This window comes from Pseudophryne corroboree, chromosome 3 (genome assembly GCF_028390025.1).
Source record: "Pseudophryne corroboree isolate aPseCor3 chromosome 3, aPseCor3.hap2, whole genome shotgun sequence".
NCBI lineage: Eukaryota > Metazoa > Chordata > Amphibia > Anura > Myobatrachidae > Pseudophryne > Pseudophryne corroboree.
Genome location: NC_086446.1, coordinates 366,773,315 through 366,785,704, shown reverse-complemented (window position 1 = coordinate 366,785,704; position 12,390 = coordinate 366,773,315).

Below are 12,390 nucleotides of genomic sequence, written 5' to 3'. Positions count from 1 at the left end.
TCTATATAAAAAACTGTTAAAAAAGAATATGTATATATATATTTATATACAGTACTTATACATATTTATATATTTGTATAAATAAATATATCTCTCCTTCCTCCCCTACACACCAGTCTGCGTCTCCCTCTCTCCTTCCTCCCACATACCCCACAGTCTTTCTCTCCCCAATGACTCCATGCTGCATTCCCAGCTCCCCCACCCAATCCCAAAGACCTGTATCCCCACACTAATCCACTCTTACCCCGGGGAGATACTTACCTGTGCTCTACTCCCCAGACCCGAACACCGCACAGCAGACCCTACCAGAAGAGGCCAGTGCAGGGCACGGGAATCCTGGCCAATGTAGCTGCTGCCATGTCCCGTAACTGCCTGCAACCCAGCAGAACCCGGAAGAGTGGACGCACAGTCACTTTGTGTGAGAGGCTCCTGTTACTCTGAGGCTGTGGCCACACCGCCTGCAGCTCGCTGCCCTATTTGGACAAGACGGCTCACATCCCTGCCGAGTACTTATCAGCATATACTTGGGGCCCCTCTGATACATGGGGCCCGGTACAGTTGTCCCCTTTGACCCCCCCTGTCACCGGCCCTGACTAGACATACATGTAACTCACTTGTGTCCCTACGGTATACCAATCTGTCTGACTTTACTTTTTATTATTTGGAGACAAACTGAATCCAACCGTTGAAAGGAGCTTAAACCTTTTGTTCAGATAAATTGTACACTAGACAGTATGTGGGATTAGCATCAAATATTCCCATTTATCTCTGTATAGGAAGACTTAAAATCATAATGACCCCTGGTCAGTACAGCACTCAGCAGTCTCTATTGTCGCTCAGACGCAGCAGCAACCTCAAACTGAGGTATAAAAGCACAGTGTCTGTAAACTTCTTTGTGCAACAAAGAGGATTTCCTTAAGTGAATAGACTTACAGGTTGCCTTTCTCTGAAGTTCAGTGGCACCGCAACACCAGTGTTTTCTAAGATTCTAACGCTTTGGATATTATTTTAAGTTTGTGTCTGACCTTAACATCTCCAAGAACATTTTACTATGGTACTAGTAGTTCTGGTGGCTGTGCTTAGGAACTAGTATAGCAAGTTGCCTTTATCTGGACAACAGCCTGCTTATAGGGAAATCAGAATATAGCGCTCAACGTCATTTATTTTTTAGAGGAAGATGCTTGGCTCATAAACACAGGCAATTTTCCTGTTTCAGATAAATGAGAAAGCAGATAGTATATGGTAATAAAAGCGTTGTCAATTGCAGAATAAATATGGGCTGAGCAACCAGTATTACACTTACAGAGGGCCTCTGATGAAGGACCCACACTGGTCTGAAACGCATTAAGCGGCTCTGTGGGGATGTTTGGCATCTTGGTGGCTTCCTGTGGTAAGCATATATCCTTGGCTTGTTCATCCATTACATCTATTGGGACCCAGTGGAGGCTACCAGTACCCTTTGATGACCGGACTGGGGAGTGTTTTACATGCTTTATATCATTGTCAGATGCTATGGGAGGCATGGAGTACATGCATCTGTTTTAACCCTAGGTGGAACTGAGGTACAGATTTTATAACCAGATCCATATGAGAAAAGTCTTTCATGGTATACATACTATCTTTAATGGACATGAAGGACAGAAAATATTTTGGTCAAGGTTGATTGTTATTTTCTATTTCTTTTCATATATATATATATATATATATATATATATATGTATCTCTAAGTGGGACGATTTAATGAGTGATATTCTTATCACGCATTACAAATGATAAATGGTGCTCCAGCCAATCGGCTCCTAACTCATGTGTTTGAAAAATGATTGGCAGGAGCACCATTTATCATTTGTAATTGTAAAGAATATCACTCTTTGTTAAATCTGCCCCTTAATGTCAGTACTATCCGTCTCACCAAACCCACTGTGGCAAATGCCTTTTTTCTTCCTAAACCCGAATATCTGCTAATTCACCTCCATCATATTTTTATACAGATAAGCATATGAATGTCTAGCATTCCGATGTTAGGTCGGCTTTTGTACATAGTGGGGCAGATGTATTATCCTTTACTTTACGTTCCCTATTGCCACTGTGTCTCTTCTCCTGTTTTTTCTCCGGGATCTGCCGGCACGTATCACCGGAATGTATGACCCCCTGGCCTGCCCTCTTAACGATGCACTATCTAGGTCCCTCGGCGATGCGCTGTTTTGCCTTTCAGCGCCGTTTGTAGTGTGTTTGCGCATGCGCTGTCACCCAAGCTCCCAGTGAGTCCTGCGCAGTGATCTGGTGCATGCGTGGATAGGCTGTGAGGATGCCGTGTGGCGCCGGGCATTGAGGAGATGCGGGGAGATGTGTGGGGGTGGTCAGATGCCGCTGTGGAGACGTGTGTGGTGGCGAGCAATAAAGTTAGTTTGATGGACAAAAACAAAACCCTATAGCGAACCAGCAGCAGAACGGCACCGCCAGCCCCGACCAGCCGAAAGGACAGCCCCAGCTGTAATACATCTGGGAGCCTTCACCTTCAGATAGGCACAGCGCACCCGACGAAGCGGCTCCATGCACATAGCGATTGCCTTAAACTCCCGCTGTGAGCCGCATCATACATAGCGGTGATTCGGTAACAGCGTGAGTTAGCGTGCGCTATGTGCAAATAGCTCATAGCGCACGTTCTTACATCTGCCCCAGTATTTGTACAATTGCATCATCTTTTCATTTTATTGTTTTAGTGCCCATGATCTGTTAAACTTCATTCCATCAATTGAATTGAATGACATATGAAAAGTACAGAATTTGCTTCATGGCTGGTTAACACAAGCCCAGAATTACTGAAACACATAATCATCTGCTCTTTAAATTGTTGGTGCTGGTGCAAAAATAGACACCAGGAACATGTGTTTAGTACCTTTCCAGCTTGTATGGACAGTGTGTGGTCTTTTCTATGTCTCTATTACAGTAAGTACACACCAATTACAGTCTAGAATTGAAAGGGTGGTTTGGCTTTTTTCAGACTGTTCAGTATTGAATAGCAATTGCTAGAATTAGGCAGAAACTCCTGTATGTTAGATGTACAGTATGAGCCTCCTTTCATGTAGAGGTGTATCTTAAATTCTTCATGCATCGGGTTTAGTATGAAATACCTACAATCAATATCCCGACAGTCCAAATACAGACAACAATTGACCCACAGTCAAAATCCCGACAAGGTCAAAATACAGACATTTAATATGTTGACGGGTCAAAAAGTTGACATGCTTTTTCATCGTTTTTTGTGTGTGTCGACATGGACACCGTATAAGTGTACAGCGGCCCCTTGCATGGCTCTATTATATTCCCCTTCCAGGTCCACTGGGATGGTAAAGTATAAACAAGTCGGTTTCAATGAAAATATCATGATAAACTCATATTGACTTTTCTCATACGTCCTAGAGGATGCTGGGGACTCCGTAAGGACCATGGGGTATAGACGGGATCCGCAGGAGACATGGGCACACTATAAGACTTTGAATGGGTGTGAACTGGCTTCTCCCTCTATGCCCCTCCTCCAGACCTTAGTTAGATTCTGTGCCCAGAGAGACTGGACACACACACTAGGGGAGCTCTCCTGAGTTTCTCTGAAAAGACTTTGTTAGGTTTTTTATTTTCAGAGAGACCTGCTGGCTGCAGGCTCTCTGCTTCGTGGGACTGAGGGGAGAGAAGTCAGACCTACTTCTTCTGAGTTAAGGGCTCTGCTTCTTAGGCTACTGGACACCATTAGCTCCAGAGGGTTCGATCACTTGGTGCGCCTAGCTGCTTGTTCCCGGAGCCGCGCCGTCACCCCACTCACAGAAGCCAGAAGAAAGAAGCCGGGTGAGTATTAGAAGAACAGAAGACTTCAGTGATGACAGAAGACTTCCGAGTCTCAGAGGTACCGCGCAGCGCGCCATTGCTCCCACACACCAATGGCTCTACAAGGGTGTAAGGCGCAGGGGGGGTGCCCTGGGCAGCAATATATACCTCCATTGAGCCTAGCTAAACATGTATACAGTGCATAGGCACTGTATACGGACCCCTGCCAGCATAAAACGCTATATTAATAGCGGGGCTGAAGCGCGCCGAGAAGGGGGCGGGGCAGCGCCATTTTCTCCATGGTCCCCGCCAAAGCAATGTGTACAGTACAAACGAAGGGGGGCACAGTGATTTAGTGCAATATAGAAGGAAATATAGCACTATCTTAGATAATGGGCATGTAATCATTGAGTTGTGCATATGTCTGTGTGTTCCCTGTCAGATATACCCACTATAGCTTTTTAGTGCACATGTGTCGACATGCGTGAGTGCTCTGTCACAAACAGCTATGGGAATCTCTGTCAGCATCGCCGACGCCTGTTGATACTTGATTCAGTAGATGCAGTGTCCGCAGGTCGGTAGTTGTATGCTTTTAAAAAGTAAACACTGTATGAGAGACACAGTAGTATGTGGGTGATCCTGTTGGCACCAACTGTTTTTACTGGGTGTAAATTAACATGCTATAATAAACTTATACCTGTATGTATATTTATATGTATATGTATGGTACGGCTCCATGGACCTGTAGCTCGAGCACAGACATGGTGGTATTTGTGTGGAAGTGATTTTAAAAATTATATATGTATACTTCCCTCGCACCCTCGGGGTCGCAAGAAAGTTTTTGCCTGGTTACTACTCCCTGCTGTCGACGAATACTGGTTTTCTGTCGACCATAAGGTTTCCTGGTTAGATCCACAACTGGGGCATTCAGTACATGGTCATACACATTCAGAACACATTAATGTCACTAGGGACCCGGCGGTTCCGGACAATCTGCTTATATGTATGAGATATATATATCTATATATATCTATATATATATATCTATATATATATATATATATATATATATATAGAGGATATGTGTGTATATGTGTATTACAATATGTATATTCATATTACGATTTCTAATGAATGCTGAAGTAAAAGTATTCCTTCTCATGTGCTGGTCGCTCTGTTGATAAAGCTCTAGGTCGGCCGTGATGACTTGGTCTCAGATCCTCACGAGGAGTCCGAGTGTTTATTCTTTTCCCGCCGCAGATAGAATACTGTGAAAGTCAACTCCTGGTCGGCACGGGGTCCTGTCACAAAGGATCGTATACAGGAAGCTAAGTGATATTTTATTTCTATGCTTTGAAGTTATTTGCATTACATGCGCATGGGGGAGTGTTTGTATTCGGAAAGGCATCCGATAGTTTTACCCTAAAGAGAGAGGAGATGTCTCTTATGTTGGTTCTTCTCTATAACATTGAGGCAGGCTGCCGTGCGTATGCAGTAGGTGTGGCCGGGGGAATGCTGAGGCTGACTCCGAGAGATACTGGACTTTTTCCCTGTGACGGTATACCGCTGTTTGGGGATGCCTCAGTTAAGTCACTCTCGGCGAATACCACTGGTAAGTCTACCTTCGTGAGTTGGATTCCCTCACAACGGTTGGTGACGCATTCTTTTGTGGGATGCAGTCATTTTAACTGGTTCGATACCGTTCTTCTTTTTTCCCTTTCTGTGCAGATAGTGGAAGGTGAAAAGGTAAGAGCTCTGAAGCCTTGTTAGGTTCGCAGAAGCGGATATTGTCTTCTGTTTCTACCACATCCACCGCATGTCGCTGGGTCTAGCTGGCTGGAGCCCACACCAGTGGGAACTCGTGTAATACTCTTCCGTCAGTCCGGAAATGGACTTGGACCTGGGAGTTAATAATAGAATCCAAAGGGGGACATACTGGAGTTTACAGATGATTCCCCTCACTGATTTTTCAAATAGATCTTACCGATTCCCCTCTGGAATGGGAGGTAGTACGCGACGCCATACCAGAGTTGCGTCAGGTTCAGGACTTTGTCCTGCTGTCCCTGTTAAAAAAGAAACAAAGATTTCTACTTATGAAGTTGAACTACAGGATGGAATCTCTCAGGCCATGGAGCTCCAGCACGTAAGGGTAGAAAAAGGGTTTACATGAGTTTTTTCTCAGCATTCAGCCTACCTGGGTTGATATCCAGGATTGTCTTTGCCATTTCACCGGAGTGTTGGCAGTATGATGGTTTTCTTTCAATAGTAAGAGCCATTGTTATTCTGTACTGAGACGCTCTCCTGATTGCGGCGAGGTCAAGAAACAAGTGGTCCAAATCGTTGTTTCTCTCTGACTGTTCTTCAACACTGAGAATGGATGTTGTTCCCAACTACGCGGATGTCGGAGGTGGGTATCAGAGTAGATACTGAACGATTGAGGTTCTGTGTTTTCCCATGGAAAGAGGTCTGAGGATCCAGAGTCAGATCAGATTTGCAGTGACAATCCATCAATATGTTCCGTTGATGAAGAAGATGGGTGCGGCCTAAGAGGCCTTTTCGGAGAGCAGGTCAAATGCCAGAGTGGTTTTCACGGGACCAGTTGGAAATGTGGTCCGGGTCTCACCTGCACATGCACCGGAATATAATCCTAATGGCCAAGATATTGCTCCTGTGGTGTCTGCACAGTCTTACCTCCTAGAGGGACGAAGGTTCGGGATCCAGGATTGGATCCTGGTGTCCATGCATGCAGTTCTCCGAGGCTGGGAAGCAGTCTTTCCAAGGGAAGTCCTTCCAGAGGAAAAGGTCAAGCTGGGAAGCTTGTCTGCAATAAGTTTTCTTGAATTAAGAGCTATTTTCAATGAACATATTCTTCGTGATCTGCCCGTGTTAATTCTGTCGGACGACTTGACAGCAGTGGCGTAAGTAAGCCGCTAGGGCGGAACAAGGAACAAAGCGGCAATGGCAGAAGCCACAAAAGTTTTCCGCTGGGCGGAAAGACAGGTAAACGCTATATTAGCAGTCTTCGTTCCGGATGTAGATGACGGAGAAATAGATTTCCTCTGCAGACGCGATCTCCATCCGGGAGAAATACAGTCGTTATTGAGAAGTTTTCACAGAAGAGTCAAGTCTTTGAGGAGTGCCTCAATTGGACATGTTGGTGTTTCGCCTCAACGAGAGACCTCAGGGTTATTGTTCCAGGTCAAGGGACACTCAGGCTATAGCAGTGGACGCCCTCGTGACACCTTGGGTGTTTTCAGTCGGTCTATGTGTCCCCTCCGCTTTCACTCTTTCTGAAGGTGATAAACGTAAGAAGAACAAAGGTTCAGGCGATCCTCATTGTTCCGGTCTAGCCAAGGAGGGCTTGGTATCCAGTTCTTCAAGGTTTACTCATAGAAGATCCCTGGCCTCTTCCTCTACGTGAGGAACTGTTACAGCAAGATACGGGTGTGTATCAAGACTTACCGCGGCTGCATTTGACGGCATGACGGTTTAACGCCATATCCTAGCCCAAAAGGGTATTCCCAGTGAAGTCGTTTCCACACTTCTTCAGGCTAAAAAAGAAGTAACGGCAAAGCCTTACCACCGTATTTGGCATAAATATGTGTCTTGGTGTGAATCCAAGAAGGCTCCTACGGAAGGCTTTCAGCTGGGTCGTCTTCTCCATTCTTGGCAAGCAGGTGCGGATGCAGGCCTAAAGTTAGGCTCCATTTCAGTGCAGTTTTGGCCTTATAAAATTTCTTTCATAAAAAAAAAAGATTTGGCCACATTTCCGGAAGTTCAGACTTTCGTGAAAGGAGTACTGCACATCTAACCTCCATTTGTGCCCCATTGGAACCGTGGGACCTTGATGTGGTGTTGCGGTTCCTTGTGTCACACTGATTGGAACCTTTATGAAAGGTTGTGTTAAAATTTCTCTCTTGGAAAGTGGTCATGCTATTGGCCTTGGCGTCCGCAAGGCGGGTGTCGGAAGTAGCGGCTTTATTTCACAAGAGCCCCTGTTTGATCTTCCATGTGTATAGAGTGGAATTGAGAACTCAGATAATAGTTCTGCCAAAAGTGGTTTCTGTGTTAGCAGAAACCAGCCTATTTTGATGCCTGTGGTTACTTAAGCTTTGGCTGATTCAAAGTCTCTCGATGTAGTCAGGGTTTTGAATATTTAGGTCGCCAAGTTGGCTCAGATTGGGGAAACAGAGGCTCTGTTTGTCCGGTATGCTCCCAGCATGTTTGGGGCGCCTGCGTCTATGCCGTCTGTTACACGCGGGATCTGTGATACGATTCGGTGTGCTCGTTCTACGGCTGGATTGCCTTACCGAAGTCGGTGGAGACCCATTCTACTAGGAAGGTGGGCTCTTCTTGGGTGGATGCCCGAGGAGTCTCGGCGGTTCAACTTTGCCGAGCGGCTACTTAATCGGGTTCAAACACTTTTGCTAAGCTCTACAAGTTTGATACCCTGGCTGATGGGGACTTCCTGTTTGCTCAATCGGTGCTGCAGAGTTGTCCGCACTCTCCCGCCCGGTCTGGAGCTTTGGTATAAACCCCATGGTCCTTACGGAGTCTCCAGCATCCTCTAGGACGTATGAGAAAATAGGATTTTAATACCTACCGGTAAATCCTTTTCTCTTAGTCCGTAGAGGATGCTGGGCGCCCGTCCCAGTGCGTACCGTGTCTGCAGTTACTGGTTATGGTTACACTTGTGGTGTTTCTTTTCTGTCAGGCTGTTGCTGACGTTGTCCATGCCATGGCATGCGGTATCCTATCTTTGGTTGAGTTGACACACAGGTTGTGTTACATATTCTCTCAGCATGTGGCTGGGTATTTTTTCATGCCGTTGGCTGGTGTTCTATTGAATGCCATGTTCTGCGGTATGTTAGAGGTGTGAGCTGGTATGACACTCACCATGTTTAAACAATAAATTCTTTCCTCGAAATGTCCGTCTCCCTGGGCACAGTTTTCTAACTGAGGTCTGGAGGAGGGGCATAGAGGGAGGAGGCAGTTCACACCCATTCAAAGTCTTATAGTGTGCCCATGTCTCCTGCGGATCCCGTCTATACCCCATGGTCCTTACGGAGTCCCCAGCATCCTCTATGGACTAAGAGAAAAGGCTTTACCGGTAGGTATTAAAATCCTTTGTTTGACCGGTCAACGTTTTAAATGTCGGTATTTTGACCATGCTGGTATTTTGACCTTGTCGGAATTTTGACCGTCGGTCAATGGTTGTCGGTGTTTTGACCTCCGAGATTTTGATTGTGGGTAAATTGACCACATCAATATAGGAATGGCCATCAACGATTCTGTTAACATAGACATACCCATAATTGCTACATGTGGACTTCAAGTGGTGTAGACATGGTTATGCAATAGTTGTGCGAGCTGAAATCATTTGTGCTGTTGTACTGTCCCAGTGCTCTAATGGGCTGCAGGGTGTAGCCTTATACAGCTAGTGCTGTCCATCTGTCAAGTGTTGCGAAGAATGTTTTGAAGACAATTGGTGCTTTGACCCTAAACCAGTGGTTCTCAAACTGTGTACCATGGCACCTTGGGGTGCCTTGGATTGGTGGTTACAATCATAAAATATGTGAACAAACCGAAGCAAATCTCGTCCCTTGCCACACAATTGAAGCGAAGGATGAGCTATAAACAATTAATATTTAATTTAGTATTTCTTTTTAAATTTCTCAATCAGAAACTTTTGGCCTTGAAAAAAATGATGATACTCTAGGGCGCTGTGATTCAAAAAAGTTTGGGAACCACTGCCCTAAACGGATTCTTCTTCTAAAAAACTAAAAAAAAAAAAAAACAGAAGGATAATGGGGGAGATGTACTAAGTCTTGAAAAGTTATACATTTCACAGTGATAATGCACCAGCCAATCAGCTCCTAACTGCCAGGCTGGTTTTGAAAAATGACATTTAGGAGCTGGTTGGTTGGTACTTTAGCACCATGCAATTTTTCACTCTCCAAGGCTTAGTACATCTGGCCAGGGGCGTAGCCAGAACTTTGTGGGCTCCATAGCATCATTTTGAAGAGGCCCCCATCCCAATGCTTCTAGAGCAGAGGTTCCCGAACTGTGAACCGTTGCTCCCAGGCGTGCCTCGGGACACTTGCAGGGGTGCCCTGGGTTGGTGGTCCAGGACCAATTCAAATTATTCATGGTCAATATAATAGGCAAAACCAGTGCTGGTGGCTGCCAATCATAAAATATGTGGCCAAACAGAAGCAAATCTTGTCCCTCACCACACAACTGACCCTAAGGATGACATATAAATGCGATCTACTTAATGTAATTTTTCTTTCTAAATTTCTCAATAAGAAATTTTTGGACTAGGGGTGCCATGAAAAAAATTCTGATATTCTAGGGCGCCGTGATTCAAAAAAGTTTGGAAACCACTGTTCTAGAGAGACCCTTCTCTGCAGCAGTTGTTAATATTATGCCCTATAATAGTGCCCTAGTTCATTTTCTGAACCATAGTAGAGCCTTTAGCAAAAAGGAGGAAGAAGAACAAGCGCCTATGGTGCAGTAAGTTCTTAAAAGTGTATGTTGACGCTAATAATAAATTAATGCGTACCGGATGAAATCTTTATAACACGTCTAATAAGATACCGATCGTGATGTTTCTCACCATCATCATCATCTATAAATCAGAGAGAGAAAAAAACCGCTGCATAGCGTAATATCTCTGGTTAATCAGTAATAGCCCCACAGTCGCCCAGGTCAGCGTACCAGATTCAGGAGAATAGTCAGCATAAACACCCAATGGTTATATCTCCAGATATTTTTCACCAGATCCAGTAGAATGGGGTATTTGAGATCTCAGTCAAATAAACAATAAAAAGATTTATTGAAACTATAAGGCTATAAAACATTAATCGAACATTCAGAAATAAAAATAAAACATAAAAGTCAAATATAGCTTAGCTTAGCAGCCAGGTATAGTTCTGCATAGGTTTCTCAACGCGTTTCGCCCGTCAGGGCTTCCTCAGGAGATGAGGATGCAGTCCTCCTCATAGTAAATTTATAGCTGAATGAGTCAGTTTGACCCTCCATTTCCGGTTCAGTGTAATTCCGGAACCGGAAGTGATGTCATATTCAACAAAATGAAAGTGAAAGCACTAATACAGATAAAAACAAATCATTATCTTGTGCTAATATTATTAGTAGTTAAGTGGGGTGCTTAATGCATTAATAGTGGGCAGTAGTCATGATTCAAAGGCAAATAAAATACAAACAGAGGCTATTGAATTAGATTTAAAAACCCGATGTGACACGATCCCGGAAGTGACACTTTCCGTCCGGTCGCGTCACTTCCTGTCTCCGTATAATTGCTATAATATGTAATAGTGACCTTATTACATTGGTGGTGTCAGTGGGTGTTTTATGAGCCTAAGAGCGCACGGACGGCTTGTAACAGGCGCCGTCCGTGCGTTATAATCCCATACACAGTGCCGCTACGAAACCGGAAGTGACGCGTCTCCGCTCGTCTGCGTCGAAGTGACGCAGACGAGCGGAGACGCGTCACTTCCGGTTTCGTAGCGGCACTGTGTATGGGATTATAACGCACGGACGGCGCCTGTTACAAGCCGTCCGTGCGCTCTTAGGCTCATAAAACACCCACTGACACCACCAATGTAATAAGGTCACTATTACATATTATAGCAATTATACGGAGACAGGAAGTGACGCGACCGGACGGAAAGTGTCACTTCCGGGATCGTGTCACATCGGGTTTTTAAATCTAATTCAATAGCCTCTGTTTGTATTTTATTTGCCTTTGAATCATGACTACTGCCCACTATTAATGCATTAAGCACCCCACTTAACTACTAATAATATTAGCACAAGATAATGATTTGTTTTTATCTGTATTAGTGCTTTCACTTTCATTTTGTTGAATATGACATCACTTCCGGTTCCGGAATTACACTGAACCGGAAATGGAGGGTCAAACTGACTCATTCAGCTATAAATTTACTATGAGGAGGACTGCATCCTCATCTCCTGAGGAAGCCCTGACGGGCGAAACGCGTTGAGAAACCTATGCAGAACTATACCTGGCTGCTAAGCTAAGCTATATTTGACTTTTATGTTTTATTTTTATTTCTGAATGTTCGATTAATGTTTTATAGCCTTATAGTTTCAATAAATCTTTTTATTGTTTATTTGACTGAGATCTCAAATACCCCATTCTACTGGATCTGGTGAAAAATATCTGGAGATATAACCATTGGGTGTTTATGCTGACTATTCTCCTGAATCTGGTACGCTGACCTGGGCGACTGTGGGGCTATTACTGATTAACCAGAGATATTACGCTATGCAGCGGTTTTTTTCTCTCTCTGATTTATAGATGATGATGATGGTGAGAAACATCACGATCGGTATCTTATTAGACGTGTTATAAAGATTTCATCCGGTACGCATTAATTTATTATTAGCGTCAACATACACTTTTAAGAACTTACTGCACCATAGGCGCTTGTTCTTCTTCCTCCTTTTTGCTACAGAATTCATGCCATATACCTATGGTACATTGAGGAACTGAGCAGCCACCCTGAAGAGTGGAAGGTGCTG